Source organism: Myotis yumanensis, unplaced genomic scaffold (assembly GCF_028538775.1).
Source record: "Myotis yumanensis isolate MYYU_CA2020_CCGP unplaced genomic scaffold, mMyoYum1.0.hap1 SCAF_2, whole genome shotgun sequence".
Taxonomy (NCBI): Eukaryota; Metazoa; Chordata; class Mammalia; order Chiroptera; family Vespertilionidae; genus Myotis; species Myotis yumanensis.
This window is the reverse complement of record NW_027223753.1, coordinates 49,888,854-49,908,044: the sequence shown is the minus strand read 5'-3', so window position 1 is coordinate 49,908,044 and position 19,191 is coordinate 49,888,854.

Sequence of the window (19,191 nt, the reverse complement as noted above, 5' to 3'; positions counted from 1 at the left end):
CTCTATAGCTACAACATGAAATAAAAGCACAGCTGCACTACTTGAAGCAATGGTGGCAGGCAAAACCTGCCTCTTCTCCTCAAGAAACCTTCATAAATATGCTACTTTGAGAATCATTACCATCATTTCACAGTATGAAGACAACTGTGGTGGGCCTATCACCCCAACCTGTCTTTATTTCCCTCCTACCCAAGTAACAGCACATGTCCAAAAACATTGTCACCAGCATCTATCATTCTTTCACTCCTAGGTCATCTTAGGCAAGATCCATCCATAACCTACTATTTTTCCACTTCCCTTCTCAAAATTTATAATTTCCCATCTCACTGGGCTCTTAAAACAATTTGACAACCTTCTTTCTGGGCCTTAATTAATAGCCTTTCCTTGTCCCTTTAATGATAAATCCAATTTTTGCAATACTTCCAAATCCTACATCACCCAGTCTCTAAATCAATGGCTCTCAAAGTGTGGTCCCCAGACCCAGCAGCACCACCACCATATATTGCAAAGAAAATTCTTCGGCTCTACCTCAGACTATTGAACAAGAAGTTCTGGTGGAGGGATCCAGCACTCTGTGGTGATTCTGGTGCCCACTGAAGTTTGGGAACCACTACTCTGAATCACTCTCAACACAGGTCTCTCATTTCTCACTAAGAAAGCAGACGCTTCTTTTGTACAGTGAGCAGACCTTATCACCACAGAGTCTAATCTGTCATTTCCATGTTTCCATGGTGGTCTTTCTCCCTGGACTGCTAGATCTTTGAGGATAGGGACAGTATCTTGCTTATCTTTGTCCTCATATTCCCAGGTCCTACTACAGCGCTTAACACATATTAATTGCACAAATAGATATTTTTAATTAAGTTGAATGGGGTTGCACTCATTAAGAGCCACTACCTATTCAGTCCTAGTTTTTTTCTTTATGACATTGAGGTCAATCAACAATGGACCCTTTTACTTTATGTGATTCGAGAAACAATCAAGGCTAGTGAGACAATGGATATGTTAAAACTTATAATAAGCTAAAAGTACAATATAAATGGAGATATTATTTTTCCTGACCATACTCTGAAGGGGGAAAAAACACATACACACACCATAAAAGCTACCATTCTTTTAAAACTGAAAGGTCAACTGGATAAAATCTGAAGTCCTGTAAGTCAGACATCTCTCTTTGTTCTTGAAATCTCTTTTCTTTCTACCTGATAATTCAGGAAAGTATGTGGACTCAAATTTCTGGTGGCTTTATTTCCTATAAAAATGCTATGGGTTTTGCAGCTCAAATAAAAATCAGGATGTTGCATTGATCTCTGAGTGAGCGTAAAGTACAATATTTTGTCTTCAATGTACACCACCATAAAAATGTTTGAAGAGAACTACAAACTAGTCTTCCTTTGAAACACTAAGAAAATACACCATAAGGCTTCAGGTCACAATTTGGGGATGGGTGTAGAGAGCGGAGATGATCCTAAGTAGGGACAGAAAGTCTGAAATTTACAATGGGATTGTGTAGAGAGGACTCACATAACATGACCTTCTGCTGTCTCCAGAGCGGCCAAATCAAAGCCGTTGCCAGAGTAGCTCTTCACACACTTCCTTTCTCTAAACAGTTCTGCTGTTGGTAGCACCGCTGGTGAAATGAGAGGATGTGCTGCATTCTCAAAGTCAGTTCAATTCTCTAAGTATTGATTGAACTCCTAAGATGTGTTCAGCCAAGGTTAACCTGAATCAAAACAAGAAAAGTGACTGTCTATACCAGTGATGGCGAACCTATGACACATGTGTCAGAGGTGACATGAGAACTCATATTTTTGGTTGATTTTTCTTTGTTAAATGGAATTTAACTATATAAAATAAATATCAAAAATATAAGTCTTGCCGAGGCTGGTTTGGCTCAGTGGATAGAGCGTCGGCCTGTGGACTGAAGGGTCCTGGGTTCGGTTCCAGTCAAGGGCATGTACCTGGGTTGTGGGCACATCCCCAGTAGGAGATGTGCAGGAGGCAGCTAATGGATGTTTCTAACTCTCTATCTCTCTCCCTTCCTCTCTGTAAAAAATCAATAAAATATATTAAAAAAAAAATATATATATATATATATATATGTCTTTGTTTTACTATGGTTGCAAATATCAAAAAATTTCTATATGTGACACGGCACCAGAGTTAAGTTAGGGTTTTTCAAAATGCTGACATGCCGAGCTCAAAAGGTTCGCCATCACTGATCTATACGCTATGCTTCAAGGAGAACAGGGAAAGTCGCTGGGTCCTAAATATCTACCTTTGCCTTCCCACTTTCCTCCATATTGCCTGAAACTCTGCTCCATCTCTGGAGTGCTATACTGCAGCACTCCCAAATATATATCTGATAAACACTCATCCCAAAAATGTTCCACAAAAATCCAGTTCCGTAGTCCAGTTAGGGAATGAATGCAGTCTATGACCCCCCCCTTGAAGAGTCTTAATCTTTATTCATGGTAACACTCTAAGAATACCTACAGTAACGGTATCTGCTTACCTTTAATGCAATATCTCAGTCTTGTTTGAGACACAGAACTAACTCCTCCTCTCCAGTTAAATTTTTTCCCTTCCCCTTATTTTTTTAGTAATGCTTATTGGTACATAGTCCAAAATAGTTGGGCAGAGGAAAGACCAGTTCTACATCTAGCAGATCTGAATCTGCCTCCCAGTTCAGTCATTTATTAATCTGGAACATTGGGCAAGTTATTTAATTTCTGAGCCTCCATAGTCTCATCTATAAATGCAGATAATAACAGCAAGCCCATAGAGCTCATTCCCTTTTCATACTGGTAGCAGTTTCACCCGTTAAAGGTCCATTTGAGTTCAAAGACATCCATTTAAAAAATTCAAGTAATCTTGGAAGAGTTAAAGGATCCCTTTATTGGAAAAACCCCCTCCTCCCACTCCCCCACCACTCTGTCCCCAACATAAACATGTTTGCTTCAACAGATCAAGGACCATCTCAAATGTAACGTTCATGTTGCCTTGGTACCCCAAGTTTAGTGATTTCTCCCTTTTCTGAATTGTCCTGTCATACCACAAATTGGATACTTCATCTGTTCTCCATAATTTTACACTTCTCACTACAAATACTACATCTCCTAGTTTAGTTGATGGAATCATTAAGGTAGAAACTGAGTCTTACTGATGATAGTGCTTGGGGAAAAATAAACAGTCAATAAATGATTATGAAATGATTTCAGGCTTGAGTTATCTTAATTGGATCTCTTTTCTCTATCTACTTGACCAAAATGTGTTGTACTAAAGAGACAGAAATTTTTTGGAGGGAAGAAGGAAGATATTAGAATATGAGCCCATTTTTATCAGGCTAGATAGGTAACTACCTAGGATAAGTAGTTTGAAGTATTAGGCAATGTAACCATCTGAGATGCATGAGTGCAAGTATGTAGGAATGAAGGAGGCATACAGCAGGTAGCATGGTAGGGTGATAGAGTGCGAGTTACCAATTGAAAGTCTTGCTCAGAGAGGCACCCACACCCAGTGCCTTTGAGGTTGGTATAAAGTGAGCACAAGGCATTCAACTCTTGGAGAACTTAATCAGAAGACAGTGATCATAGACATGGTCATTACTGAAGTGGTGAATGTGTGGGACAAACATAAGCATACACTCTGGGATGAGACCACCTGGGTTCCCTTTATAGTTTTGCCACAACTTACCTGTGTGACCCTGGCCAGGTTATATAACTTCCCTGAGTCTCAATTACTCATTTGTAAATTTGGCTTAATAGTACATACCTTATATGATTATGAGACTTAAAAGAAATAACTCATGTACCAAGCTTACAAAAGTCTCTTCCATATAGTAAGCATTCATCCAATGTCAGTATTATTGCGTTTACATTTTATTGCAATTGTGTACTTAATAGTGTAACCTCTAGGTCCTCTTGTGTCACTTGCCAGTCAGTTTAACTGTGTGAACATTACAGCAATACTCCAAATCACAATGGTCTAGAACCTCACTCTCTTGACTATTAAGACTTGCCTTTTCCATAATCGCTCATCCTAATTACCCTCAGCAGGAATCTCTGGGCATTCTGGGACTCTCCCCCAACAATCAGGGTTGCTGCTAGTGGTTTTGTGGCACTTCTGCTTAATGGCTGCGACTCCCATGGTCTCTCTCAACTCACTCTCACAAGTTGCTAGTGCTTGTCCCATGCAGGACAAGCTTGTCTAACCTGCTGACCTCTTGGGCTCTTCTCCTGAGCTAGAAAGTAGCAGATCCCCTCCGCCTCTGCAGGCCAGCTCCTTCAGATAACTAGTGATATGATGCTCATCTCACACCACTGCCTTCTCCTTCGCACACTACCTGGACACAGGAGACGGGAGTCTCAGAAAACCATCAGCCTCACACAGCTGCCTCCAGGCCCTGCTGTTCAGAGGATTTAGCAGGGAGGGGTAGAGAGGGGACAGAGAAGGCCTTGTTTAACAGGTATTTTTTTCCTCAGGTGAGTTTCCCTCACCATTATCTCACCCTCTATATGACTAAGCCCCAACAGTGGCCAAATTCGTGTGCTGTCTTTCAGATCTGTAGGGTCCTATGTAAACTGAAGGAGCGGCAGGCATCTTCTCAGTGTCTAAAACATTATCTGAAAATCAGGAAGCTGGTCTGCCCAGAGCACACAGACAACTCCTGTGGGTCTAACAGTCTACCCAAATGCTTGCCCAAGAAAAGGTCAATCTGCTCCTCATGCAGACCCTTGTCTGAGTCCCTCAATAGAAGGTGTATTTCACAAGGGCAGAGGTCACATCTATCTCAAATTACAGCTTACTATCTAGCATCTGTCATAATACCCCAAAAACCAGTGGGTAAATGTGCAATAATTATATGGAAAATAAATTATATAAACAGGGAAGGAATAGAGGAATTGAAAGTAGAAAAGAAATCGGTTTGGGTCTGCTTTGCCAAGAAAGTCCCTTTGGGAGAGGAGAGGCTTTCATTAAGTCTGAAAGAATGATTTTTTTAATATAAAGGGCTATTTTGGTGCTTCATCTACAACTTTGTATATCCAAAGAATAGGAAGAAATTATGTCCTTGAGTTGAACAAATATTTCAGTGAAATTTGTGCTTGAATGCAATTTGGCTTCGGCATTATCTCCCTTGTGGCTTATAGCATATTAAGCTGCTAGAAGCTATTTATATCAACAATGCCTCTACTGCCTCAGATAAGTGTGGATGCAACAGAGAGCAAAAATGAACAAATTTCAGTTCAAAAAATGTAAATTTCATTTGAGGATTCATTCATTCATTCAAAAATTATTTATTGAGCATTACTGAAATGCACATTTTATTTTAGGCATTGAAATACATCAATGAAAAGACATAAAGCCTTCCCTCAAGGAGCTTCCAGTATGAAACTGAAATTCAGAAAAAAAAAGTTATCTAATAGGGGTATGGACTAATAAAGTAGAAACACAGGGTATGATGAACACCTAGGGTATGATGAAGATAGTCAAGGAAGGCTTTGCAGAAGTATTCCTCCAGCTAACTCTAAAGAGAGAGTTATAAAAGCATCACCACCAACAGATACACTTATGGATCATTTACCAAGCACTATATTAAGAACTTAATATCAATTATATAGTTGTAACCTAATGCTAACCAATTGAAGAAGATATAATTAGTCATATTTTATAGATGATAAAAATGAAGCTTTCAGTAGATAATATAACTTGCCCAAGACATCACAGTAATTAAGTTATAAAACCAGGACTTAAACCCAGATCCAACTTCCTCCCAAACTCCATTCCTGTAACCAAGAATTTTATCCTTAGTAACTTGTTTTGATTAAATGAAGTCAGAGATGAGAAAATATGTGAGGGCACACCACAGAACTTTATAGTGTACAGGTTCAGAGATGTCATATGCTGTCCTTTAATTTGCTCCCTCCAATGTTCTTTTGACATTTTCAAACAGAAGACACCAAATACAGACTCCACTGGGTCAGTCATTATAGCATTGCCTAGTGAGTCAAGCATAATATCTGGGGTTGAAAGGAACTATAGCATCAAATCGTCGAGTGGTTTATTAACTTTATTTTGAACTTTTAGACACATAATATTCATTTTAAATAAACTTTTACAAAGATTTCTAATATGTAAAATAAAACTGAAACCTGATAATATCATATCACGTTCTTTGATGACTTCTACTGTCAAACTCTAAAGCAGTATCTCACCACAAATTGAAATGGCTTTATCTCCCCAGGGGGGCTCCTATATTCCTGTACATTAGGGATGTGGGTATAGGATGTGATGGTGTGATTTCATTCTGTTGTGAAGCCCAATTTCCCTACTCTAGTCTTAGCAAGAACAACTATTATGTGAATGTGTGTGTAGCTTGCCTTTCTTTATTCCCCTGGCCAGGGAATTATCCCCTTGCTATTTTGAGTTATGAAGGATTATAACTTGGAAACCACTGGTTTGGTCTCACCCATTTCCTTTCTAGATGAAGGGAAATATCCAGAAAGAGAACTTAGTTTATCACAGGTTACTGATTTAATACTAGTAGAATTAAAATTCAAACTTGGGGCTTTTAATCCTATACCTTTACTTTTCCAAGAACTTCACATTGCTTTAATAAATAACTTGCAACCAGAGAATGAGTACAGAATTTACACTTCTACCTTACCAGCATGCATGTCAAAGGCTGGAGCCAAGATCAGATGTTGGAAAGGGGAAAAACAAAGAGAAATTGTCAAAGTACTCTGGAAAGAAAGCTATGGAAATGTAACACTCAGTGAACTAAGAAACAAAGCAAATAAACACGCCCTGATGGACAGGGTTTGAAGAAAGAGCTAACAAAGATTCTTCTTGTGGAAAACAACAACAGCAACCCCGTTCACTAGTTTCAGAAGAAAACATAAGTGGGTTGGTGTTTTCAAAATGCATTATGAATACAAATCTGATGGAGACAACAAAAGCAAAATTATCCATGGCGCAGACTTGGGTTCTGCTTAATTCTATGGTTTTCCTTTTTCACATACCATTTTAAAAGAAATAAAAGGTGTTTCTAAAGAAATTATAAATACAGTTGACAGAAGAAGCATGTTGATTTTTATATTCTGAGGATAGTGAAAGAAAGAAAAACACTTGTGCTGCTGGTCAAAGTTTCACTAAAGGGCAAAATCATCCCCCATATCCAGACTGTAAGCTACCAATCCATCAAAATAAAGAAATCACTAATGAGCATGCTCTCCCAGTAGTAAGTCCACTTGGGTTTGTGAAAATATTTTAATTTAAGTTTAATAATAAAAGTTGTCAGAGAGTATTATAGTGTACTAGCTGCATTAATTGATTCTTTCATTTAAAAGGAGATTGAGGGAATGAGATGTAAGTAAAGGGGTACAGTAAAGGGGTCGAAACTTATGTGTAAATAAGTGCAATATAAAACAGAACAAGGGAAAGGAATGTTATGGAAAATTAATACTATGAGAATTCTGAGGAAGAAACATCTGTCAAGGCAATTTAAGCTTTCTCTGTCATTCTCCAATTCAACCAGGTATCACCCACTGTCTCATTCCCAAATTTCTAAGTATTTGTTATGACAATACTTCGTTTCCAGGTACCAAAACTTGTATTCATTTTCTACTTCTGTACAATAATATTATCACAAATTCGGTGGCTTAAACATATACACATTTATTATTTCACGTGTTCTTCAGATCAGGAATCAGGGCATGATATAGCGGTGTGCTCTGCAGTCAAGGTGATGGCCAGGACTGGGTTTCCATCTGAAGGTTTGGCCAAGGAAGCATTTCCTTCCAAGCTCACTTGTTTGTTGCAGAATTCAGTTCCTTGCAAGATGCCAGACTGAGAACCTCAGTTTCTCGCTGACGATCAGCCAGAAGCTGCCTTCTGTTCTTTTCTGTGTGGTCCTCTCCAGTACAGCTCACAATACGGCAACTTGTGTTTTTAAAGCCAGTAAGGGAAAGAGCCTTCTAGCAAGACCAGCATCACAATCTTAGGTAATATAATCATGGAAATGACAACCCAGTGCCCCTTGCCATATTCTGTTGCCTAGCAATAAGTCCCTAGGTTTCCCCCTCCCACCCACTCCCAACATACACATAAAGGCATTAATTCTAGGATATGGAGATCATGATAATAACTTAGAATTTCCCACCACAGATATGTTTTACCAAAATGAATGGAGTAAACAAACAAAATAAAGAGATAAAAATAAAGGATGTTGGAAAAGGAAGATGAATTAGGGAAATCCTAGAAGGAAGGTGAAAGGACATCTTAGGTGACAGCTGTGCAGCAAACCCAGAGGAAAAGTGTCCAGATTGGAGAGTGAGAAGGGAGAGCTCCTGGGGAGATTATTTCTATATGTGTGAGGGAGAACAATAGATTACACAACTATTTTGACAGTATTGGAAGGAGTTTCATAACTAGCTGTGTTGGAGAGTTTGCAGATGAATTAGTGCTATATAAACAGAAAACTAATCAAACAAAAACTAGGACAGATGATAACTGGAAAAAAAAATCCAAAGTTAAAGAAAGAAATCATAGTATATGCCATAGCTAAGTTATGAGCAGAGTCAATAGTAAAAATAATATAAATACTAATTTTTATCCCATCTAAATGATGGCATAGATGCAGCGGTTCTCAACCTGTGGGTCGTGACCCCTTTGGGGGTTCGAACGACCTTTTCACAGGGGTCACCTAAGACCATCAGAAAACACATATATAATTACATATTATTTTTGTGATTAATCACTATGCTTTAATTATGTTCAATTTATAACAATGAAATTGATGGTCACCACAACATGAGGAACTGTATTAAAGGGTCGCGGCATTAGGAAGGTTGAGAACCACTGGCATAGAGATATGCAGAGGATGGGTAGAAGGAAGCTTTCATGGGTAGACAGAGAGGGGAGAGGTGTGAGAATGGTAAGCCTCAGCTTTCATACATTTGAAATGCAAAGATAATGTCAAAAACTGAAAAAAAATCCTTCAAAATAATAATATTAATAAATAATAATGTTATTTTAGAAATATGGCATTAAATACTCAGTGAAACAGCTAAAGGCACTTAAAGGTGCTATGCCTATGGAATGAGAATCAGATGAAAGGATAATTAGGTAAGGAGGCATGGTTTTATTTTATTTTAATTTTTATTGAATTCATTGAGGTGACAATGGTTAATAAAAGTACATAGGTTTTAGGTGTACAGATCTATAATACATCATCTGTATATTGTATTGTGTGTTCTCCATCCCAAGCCAAGTCTCCCTCTAACACCATTTATTAAGTTTCAGGTGTACTATTCTATAATACATCATCTGTCTGTTTTATTGTGTGCTTGGCACACAAACTCCACATTTATCACCCAATATACCCTCTTCTACCTCCACACATACCCCTTCCTCTCTGGTAAGCATCATACTGTTGTCTGTGTGTATGAGCTTCTTTTTCTTTGCTGAATCCCTTCATCTTTTACACCCAGTTCCCCAGCCTCACTCTCCTCTTACATCAGTCTGTTCTCTGTATCTTTGAGTCTATTCTGATTTTGTTTATTAGTTTATTTTGCTCATTAGATCCCACATCTGTATCTTTTTTTATTTTAAAAATTTATTAAACAGTTCATCACTTTTTTTTGAAAATGAAATGTATTTTTTTCCACATCTGTATCTTTGAGTCTGTCTCTATTTTGTTCATTAGATTCCACATATAAGTGATTATAAGACTTAGAGAATTAACTGATATTGTAACAATATACATACTTAGATAAAAATTAAATTAAAAGCTTTGAAAACTAGAAAAAATATATTGTGATTTTAATATAGCTTTGCATAAAAATCTTAAACAGCCTATCAGAATGTTACTAGATCACCCTTTCCCTTTTCTCAAATCCTGTAGCATCATTGGTGTTGCCAGTAATGGATTGCAATGTGAGAAGGCTTGTGCATGAAGTCTCCTAGAACCTTAGCACAACTAGCCAATGGGGAGTAGAGGACTCCAGGGTTAGATATCGCATCAGTCTCTACAGGTTATTTGATGGGCTTAGAAAACAGGCTGTGAGGCTGGCCAGGGGAAGCAGTTTCACAAACATATGTGGGCTTTTGTCAATGTCAGGAGAGAGTTGAGAGGACCTAATTTCATGAGAGGATAGATATTGTGGGGAGAACTTCCAGATTATCTTTATAAAGATTCCAGCTACACACAGAGTAACCATGGGCAAGTACGGATCCTGAAGGGAGGGAATAGACAGGAGCCACACAAAAGTTCCCATGCAAAGACATGAATTTTCAGTAAGTGTTTCAGCTCATATGGAGTTCTGGACAAAGAATCCAATTTAAAATTACACTCCTATGTCATGAACCAAAAGAACAGAAGTGCAAAGAGGATTCTTTAACTCAAGAGATTATTCATAGGTCTTACTTGCAACCCATCAGATAGTGGGTCAATTAAAAACAAACCTTCAATCCAGACACAATCATATTGTGAGACTGATACTTCTAACTCTATTTTCTCTGTTCCTGTCTCAATCAGCTCAGACATCTGGGGAGCCTGGGCCCTGGCTTAATAATAGAGCTCACCATTTCATCCTGCTCTAGAGTACTGGAGAAGGCACAGGCAGAAAGAAAAAGTATGCAATTACATTTTCATTGTGTTCAATTACAAAAAAGTACTTGGTAAAAGCAACTGTCAGCAAATATAACATGCACATAATGAGGGCGAAATATTTAAACAGCATAACCTTCGGCATCTACGTTTGGAGTAAAAAGAAGAATCTTTGAAAATACGACATAGGGAAAATTAACTTATTTCTGTTCAACTGGGGAGTCTTTATGGAGGCAATACTCAGCATGGAAAGAGGTATTTTTCAACAGAAATGTCAGCAATGTTTATAAAGCAGCCCCTTCAGGAATAAAGCTCTACACTGGGAGAGATGAATCCCAGTGGCAACTGCATTTAAAATCCCAAAGCCCGGGTGGGCAGATCATGTAAGCAGAATCTCAAAAGAATACAGTTTAAAGGTGAAATTCTCCCTCACTTTGTATTACTGTTTAAAAACTCAAGACATATGCAAAGAGGACTTAAGGGGACCATAGATTAACCTTGCAATGATGTGTTTTGAGATATTTCTCACAATGTAGCTAGCCTCCCAGCCCATAACCATCACTACTTGTCAATTTGGGAAATCATACAAGGCCTTAATCTCTGACACCCCAACTGAGCATGAACCAAGAGAGATCATAATGGCCTCAAACAAAGTCAGATCAAGCATATCCAACCAAGCAACAGGGACAGCAGTTCTAATTAAAGGCCATTTGGAGAGAAGAGTTATGGCTGTCTGAGAAGCATGTGAGTATACAGTGACAGGTCCATGGGCTGCAGGGATCAACAGAGATCAGACCTTCAGAGGACTGCGTGGGTTCCTGCTTCTGACCCAGATCCCATTGGCAGGCTGTGCACCGCAATAACCTGCTGCCTTTAATAATGCTATTTCTTCTGCTGCTTTCAACTCACCGGGTACAGTGTCATCACAGAGAGGGAGAGAGAACAAGAAGCCAAAAATATCCCCTTAGCACATCAGCAGTGATCGGGACAGATATTTTTAGTAAGCGATTGTCTGTCAAATCTGAGTCACGTGGCATGCCACTTTAATGATCTGAGAGTTTGCAAGTCCCTGAAAAGTGACAGCTGCAAATGAGAATTTAGGAGGTTCCACTAGGCAAGCAGAACATTGATCAAATCTATTGGCAGGAGCCCTAATCAAAGCAAAGTGTCAGTGGAGACGCCAAGCTTAAAATCCTCCTTGTGGGGATGAAGTACTTGCTGGCCAGGCGTTTGCAGTGTTAAAACGTTGAAGAGTTATTGCATGTGAGACTGGTTAATGCCTTCAAGAGTGTGTCACACTTTTACTGTTTACTACTTCCAAAATATTTTTCCTCTTTATAAATATGTGATGGGATAACATTTCAAAAATAGATAAGATTTCATTGCTGCACATTATGTTCTCCATGAAATTTCGAATGAAAGTTCTCGGTGCATCTGTGCTCATCTGTCATTGACAGGTTGCAGTTAAGAATCAACATGCCCTTGCCCTAACTGGTTTGGCTAACTGGATAGAGTGTCGGCCTGGGGACTGACGGGTCCCAGGTCTGATTCCAGTCAAGGGCATGTACCTTGGTTGTGGGCACATCCCCAGTAGGGGGGGTGCAGGAGGCAGCTGATCGATGTTTCTCTCTCATCGATGTTTCTAGCTCTCTATCCGTCTCCTTTCCTCTCTTTAAATAATCAATAAAATATATTTAAAAAAAGAATCAACATGCCCATTCTCCCTAGTTCCTCTCTCCACAACACAGGCTACCCTGCCCATTTGACTGGTCATCCATACCCTTATGACCAAGAGATCTTTTGCCTTGCCTCCATGTTACCCATGAGGATAGCTAGAGGAATGCCCATGGAGAACCTGCCTGAGGTTGGTTCTATTTGTTGAATCATTTCTTCAAAAAGTCTGCATAAAATACTAATAGTTTAGGGTACAAAGCTCTGTGTTACACCTCAGTTGCTTTCAAAGATATTAGAATCAAGCTAAAATCATAACAGCATGTTTGCAGGAATACATTGAAGCTCATAATGCCTCTTATCTTTTTCTACAATGATTGTTGCTTTATGCCTTTAATATTATTATATTTGCCTTTAATATGCTTAAATACAATCATGCAAACTGCTTTCAGATTTCTGATCAGATTTCCTTCCCTTGACTTCAGATATTTTCTTGCTCTGCTCAGTTATGAGCAGTTTTGACAAGAACTCTGATTTCCATATTACCCTCTTATAACCAATTGTGCTAACTCCTCTTCAGATTTCTCATTACTGACCCATTACCCTTGAACTCTGCTAAATCTCTTAGGACTAGAACATGAACTTTCCACAACTATTATTGCATGATTTCCTGCTTATACAAAATGCTTGCCTGCTCACAAACATATCAATATGATCTACTTGCTCACAATGGAACTAAAATTAGATACCATTTTCTTTCTTTCTTGATTTCAGAGAGGGAGGGAGAGGGAGAGACAGATAGGAACATCAATGATGAGAGAGAATCATTGATCGGCTGCCTCCCACACTCCCCCTACTAGGGATCGAGCCCGAAACCCAGGCATGTGCCCTGACCATGACCCCCTGGTTCATAGATCAACACTCTGAGCCACAACATCCAGGTAGATAGCATTTTCAACAATAAAATTTCTCATGAATTCTCTGTGCAAGTATTTTCATGTATAAGTGGGGGTTACATTCTATCTCATCATTGGCCAGAATGCCTAGGAATACCTATAAATATTTGGTAAGCCCTTTTTTTTAATCCTCACCCAAGGATATTTTCCCATTGATTTTTAGAGAGAGTGGAAGAGAGAGGAAAAGACTGAGAGAGAGATCAATGTGAAAGAAACACATCACTTGTGGGTTGCTCCCACAGGAGCCCTGACCAGGGCCCAGGCTGGGGAGGAGCCTGCAGCCGAGGTACGTGCCCCTGACTGGAATCAAACCTGGGACCCTTCGGTCTGCAGGCTGATACTCTATCTACTAAGCCAAATTTGCCAGAGCTGGTAAGCACTTTCAACATAAATCTATATTAAGTATAATTAACAGAAATGCTGCAGAGCACATTTATCAACACTCGGTATATGGACTGCATTCAGATGTTGAGAATTCATAATGACCCCCAGTCTCTAAAACTAATCACCTATCTTGAAAATACTTATGCTTTCTTGGATGGAAATTTGAGTATACTTCCTTTAGTTTCTCAGGGCTCCAGCACATATGCTAAATTCTTTCCTTTGCCAGATTTCTGGGGTAAGTGATATATCCTTTCCCCACAGAAAACATATACTGAATTTTTATTCCAGGCTTAAAATCCTCTTCAATCCCAACACTGTCCCCTGCTTCAGCACTGACATTTCTTAGCTCAAAGAAGAACATTCCAATGCAATGTTTGAAGGCAGCAATTTTGATATTGATTCATCACAACAGCCACATTAACACCAAGAAAGGAGTCAGACATCCCTGAATATTGTCCCAATTCATCACTCTTATCTCTGAGGACTTAACCAACTTTGGGCCTTACTCCAACCTTTATCTCTCCCTGAACTTCAACCTCTTCCTAAACCTTACCCATTACTTGGCCTTAATCTTCTCCCATTTTCCCTGTCCCTTGTTACATGAAGGCATGAATTCTGCTTTAGTCCATGAATCTATTGATGTATATTCCTCATGTATGTTTCCTATCCTGTTTCTGTAGCTGCAGCTGTAGAATGTTACCATTCCTATAGGAAGAGAAGGTCTTAGTGTGTTTTCCTATTAGTTCCAGTACTTGTTTTAAGTAGCCTGAGGACACCCCATACTTTCCATGAAAACCCATTTCTGGCTTCTTTTGAGCTACTTTCAATACCTACCCTACCCACCCTGGGCCTTTTCCCACACAACCTGTTACAAATGATATGTGTTTTCTTTCCATAAAAAAGCACCTATCATCATCTCATCCACCTTAATAAATCAAGGTTTTTAAAGATCTACTTGAAAACCAAAGTTAAATATGAGGAGTTCTAAGAATGAAGTGATTATATCAATGATTTGGGAAGAAGAGTAAGTAGGAGAAAAAATGGAAAGTCTTCAATTAAACAAGAACCAGCATAGTTACTGAAGCAGTGAGGGGAAATCCCACTGTTCTGATATGTATCTATTTCATCCTGTAGTTATAACCACCACAAGTCTCTTCAACTGGGTATTCAACCATGCCAAACCAATAATAGCTCTCTGAGGATGTTTTTCGCCACAATTTTGCATATTTTACTCTCCTCAGCCTAATTCTCTACTCCCGACCCCATCACATCTTTTCTTTATTATGCTTTTGACCTCTTGATAAACCACCAGTACTCCTTCAAATATTCAGCACAAATGTCATCTGTTAAGTATTCTTTAGGCCAATCATTCCCCAAATAGCTGGCATATACTTCCAATTTAGCACCTGCCTCATCCTATTGAAATAGCCTGTTCACTTGCCCACTATCGGAGGAGCTTCTTGAGGTCAGACTTTTGTCTTTGTATCCCAGCTTCTAGTACAGGGCATAACATGGAACATGAGCTCGATAAATGAACAGTCCAGGTAATATTCTCAGTAGTTATCAGTATGTAGGAATCCTTCAAAGGTTCTACCTCACTCTTCTCATACATTACATTTGAACTGCTTTTAAAGGTAGCATAAGGAATGCCTTCCAACCTTGGACATCTGAGTAGGGGGTTTAATCAGGAGAATGCTGAAGTACTAAGCCAAATGGATTGATTGAAGAGGAGGCAGAAGGAGAAACATGGAGGCAAAGTATGCATCCTTTCATATCTTGCAGGAAACTGTCTTTGCCTCTGTAGCCTCTTGGATTACTGAGCTCTCCTATCACTTTTACTCCCCCTTTACCTGTAGCACTTTCTCTTCAACCTTTCTAAGTCTGTCCCTGAATCCAATTGTGCTTTTTTATTTCAATAATGCCATGTCAAGCAGAAAAATAAGATATCAAATTAGTTTCTTTGAAGGGAGTGAAGAATATGGGTAGGCATTCTGGGCCCATAGCTTGATGTTTTTTTGCTTGATGGATTTATGGAGCATCTTCTGATTCAGCATGTTAATTCTGGAGAGACTAAGATCTTTCTAGAAAGACACCATTCAATAAATTGCTCCAATGGCCAAATAAGAATAGAAGAAGCATCAGCATAAGTAAAATATCTTCACATCAGGAATAAAAATAAAATAACTCTGCAGCTGGAAGGGGAAAATGACCAATACAAATTCAAATTCCCACTTTCTTCTATGGAATAAGCTAGCATTTAACAAGTACTCATAGCAAGACTACAGCTGGCACCTCCAGCAAAGCCTGGGAGGCTTTGTTCTTTGCATTTCAAAGAACAGCCCATGAAAACCCAGCATCAATCTCAAGCAATTGCAATCAGTAAGGACCAAAAAAAAAAAAAAAAAAAAAAAGAGTGAAATTGGTTTTTCAAATAAGAAGCTTCACATCTCAGGGAAGAGAGTTCGATTGTTTGGCAACAGCGCAAGAGGCTTCTGAGAGAGTTGAATGGACGGTTGTTGATGGAGTCCAGTGTAGGTCAAATTGGTTACATTGTCTCCAGTGAGGACCTGGCCCACCGCTGCTCCCAGGGTCTTCTCAAACTACCAGTGACAGAATTTAAACGGGCTGTGCTATGGATGCTGAATTGTTGGACATTCTGCTCATCATAAAAAGTCACACAGGGTGATTTAAAGGAATGTTTTCATGACTGCAACTTTCTTCTTGAAAAATAGGGACATTGTGCTGATTGTTTTTTACCTCAGGAATGAAAAGGAATCTGTGGTGAGACGTAGAGAGAAAAGCAGCCCCATAAAAGGCTTGTTTCTTTAAAGCAAAAAGAGAAAAATAGATCAAAGTGCCTAAGATATCTCTAAGACTTCAAACTAAACGGAAGGGAGTCTAAATCATTTGACACATCATCTTTTTTGGGTGTCACTGTGGTTAGGTCTTCATACAACTTAAATTAGTCCATTTAGAAAATAATAACATAGAATTTTAGAGCAGAGGCATTGAGGACATTTTTTAATCTCAAGCTCCTAATTTTACATCTGAGAAAACTAAGACACCAGGAGGTTTTAACTTTTCCAAGAGAGAGGCAAGAACTGGAACACACATTTTCTATGCTAATTACCATGTTTCCTCCACTATGACATATCCAGTTGCAGGCAATTTACACTATTACATAAAACCAAGTAAGGCAATTACATATATTACTTTTAGGGTAATAGTGAATCAAAACTCTGGTCATATTAGAAAGAACTGACACACATAACACACTTTTAACTTTGTAAAAAAAAAAAAAAATCCTGCACATAAAAGTTCATCTTTTAGTGAGCTGTGAGTGAAGTATTTTTTTTAAAAAAAAACATTTTTAAAATTTATTTCAGAGAGAGGAGGGAGAGGGAGAGATAAATAGACACATCAAAGATGAGAGAGAATCATTGATCGGCTGCCTCATGCATGCCCCTACTGGGGATCAAGCCCACAACCCCAGCATATGACCTGACCCAGAATCAAACTATGACCTCCTGGTTCATAGATCAATGCTCAACCACTGAGCCACACTGGCCAGGCAATGAGTGAAACATTTTTTTTAAAAATATATTTTATTGATTTTTTACAGAGAGGAAGGGAGAGAGATAGAGAGTTAGAAACATCGATCAGCTGCCTCCTGCACATCTCCCACTGGGGATGTGCCTGCAACCCAGGCACATGCCCTCGACCGGAATCGAACCCGGGACCCCTCAGTCCGCAGGCCGACGCTCTATCCACTGAGCCAAACCGGTTCCGGCAATGAGTGAAACATTTTGACCTCCATGTTTACTCTTTAAAATTTTTGTCAATTTCTTCAATAGATTAGGAAAACAAGGTACAACCTATTGGGGGCACCCATCCAAGAATTATATATTTAATGGCCAACACAGTATCAGATATTTTGAAATGTTATCTCCTCAGATCATAGCCATCAATTTTTTCTGGAAATCAATGGGAGTTTGCTGGGGCTCATTCTCCATTTCTCATCCTGGCTTATTTGTCAATGTGTCTCAGGAGAGTTAGGTTTGGTCGGTGGATATTATCTATTGATGCATCCATTCCCACGGCTTTTATGTATTGCAGCAATTACAAGTCTGAAGACAGCTTAACCCCAGCTCTCTTGCAAATAAGGATATCTATGCAGTTTGGTTTCTGTCAAGAAAATGTACTTGTTCAAGATTTTGGAGGTGAAAAGGAGGAGGGGCCATTTTTCTCAAATTCTAACAGGTGTCAGTGCTTGAGGTGGCTGGACTCTTTGTTCTAGGGCAGTGGTTCTCAACCTGTGGGTCGCGACCCCTTTGGCGGTCGAACGACCCTTTCACAGGGGTCACCTAAGACCACCCTGCATATCAGATATTTACATTACGATTCATAACAGTAGCAACATTACAGTTTTGAAGTAGCAATGAAAATAATTTTATGGTTGGGTCACAACATGAAGAACTGTATTTAAAGGGCCAGGAGGTTGAGAACCACTGTGGGGTCTGGTCACAGCTACATGGATGTGAAGTAATTGTGACTGTGGTCATCATAGCAGTAGCATCCTGACATCTGGCTCTTAAAATTAATAGTCTCATAAGAGGATTCTTGACTGCTACTCCTCTAAACCCTTACAATCATTTTGTGAGCACTTAATTTCTTACATTAAATCCCTTCCTTCTAGAAAAACATAGAATTATTTCTCTTTCCTCCTCTAACTCCTGATACAGTTACCATTTGAAAATGAAACCTCTCAAATTTAAAATCTTTTCTTTCTAATCCCCAAACTTTCTTTTCCAGTCCCCAAGACTCCGTCCAGGGTTCAGGCTCCTAGGACAATGTCTCTTTCTCTCTCCCTTCGAATTTCTGGCTTAATTTGTAGAAAGTCTGCATCCTAGAAGTGGGCAAAGCAATGAACCTGAAGCCTGGAGTTGAGAGGCATTTTCTAGTTATTTATTACCTACTAATCTCAGGATAAAGAACCAAATCCTTAATATGGTCCATATGAAAGGCTATGACTCAGCCTCATTTTGTGCCTTCTTTCCCAGCTCTCTGTTCTGTAGCCATATGCCCATCTTTCAGGTCCTTGAGCCATCATGTTCCCTCTCTTCCCACTCCACCCTCTCCCTATAACCCCACTTCCTACATTGGTGTTCTTTACCTTCTTATTTCTAATCTCAGTTAAAATTTCACTTCCTCAAGGAAACCTTTCCCTCTTCCCCCAAACCACACAAGGATCTTATATTATACATTTCATAGCACTTAGCACAATTTATAATTATATTTTGTATAATCCTTGACTATTCTCTGTGATCTTATCAGAGCATAAATCCAAAGAAGACAAGAAATGGATTTGTGCGGAAGTATTAGCATCTGCTGAAAAAAAAATTTTCAATTCAATTTGATAAACTGTGGCTTTCATTTCATTAAAAAAAATACTTTCTCTGTTACTAATGTTGTACAGAATTTAAGGAAAGAAAAGCTTCAGCTGAATCTAGGATAAACTTGTGGCTCCAATTCATTATAGTGGAAAACAAAGAATTCCATTTGTGAACTGTC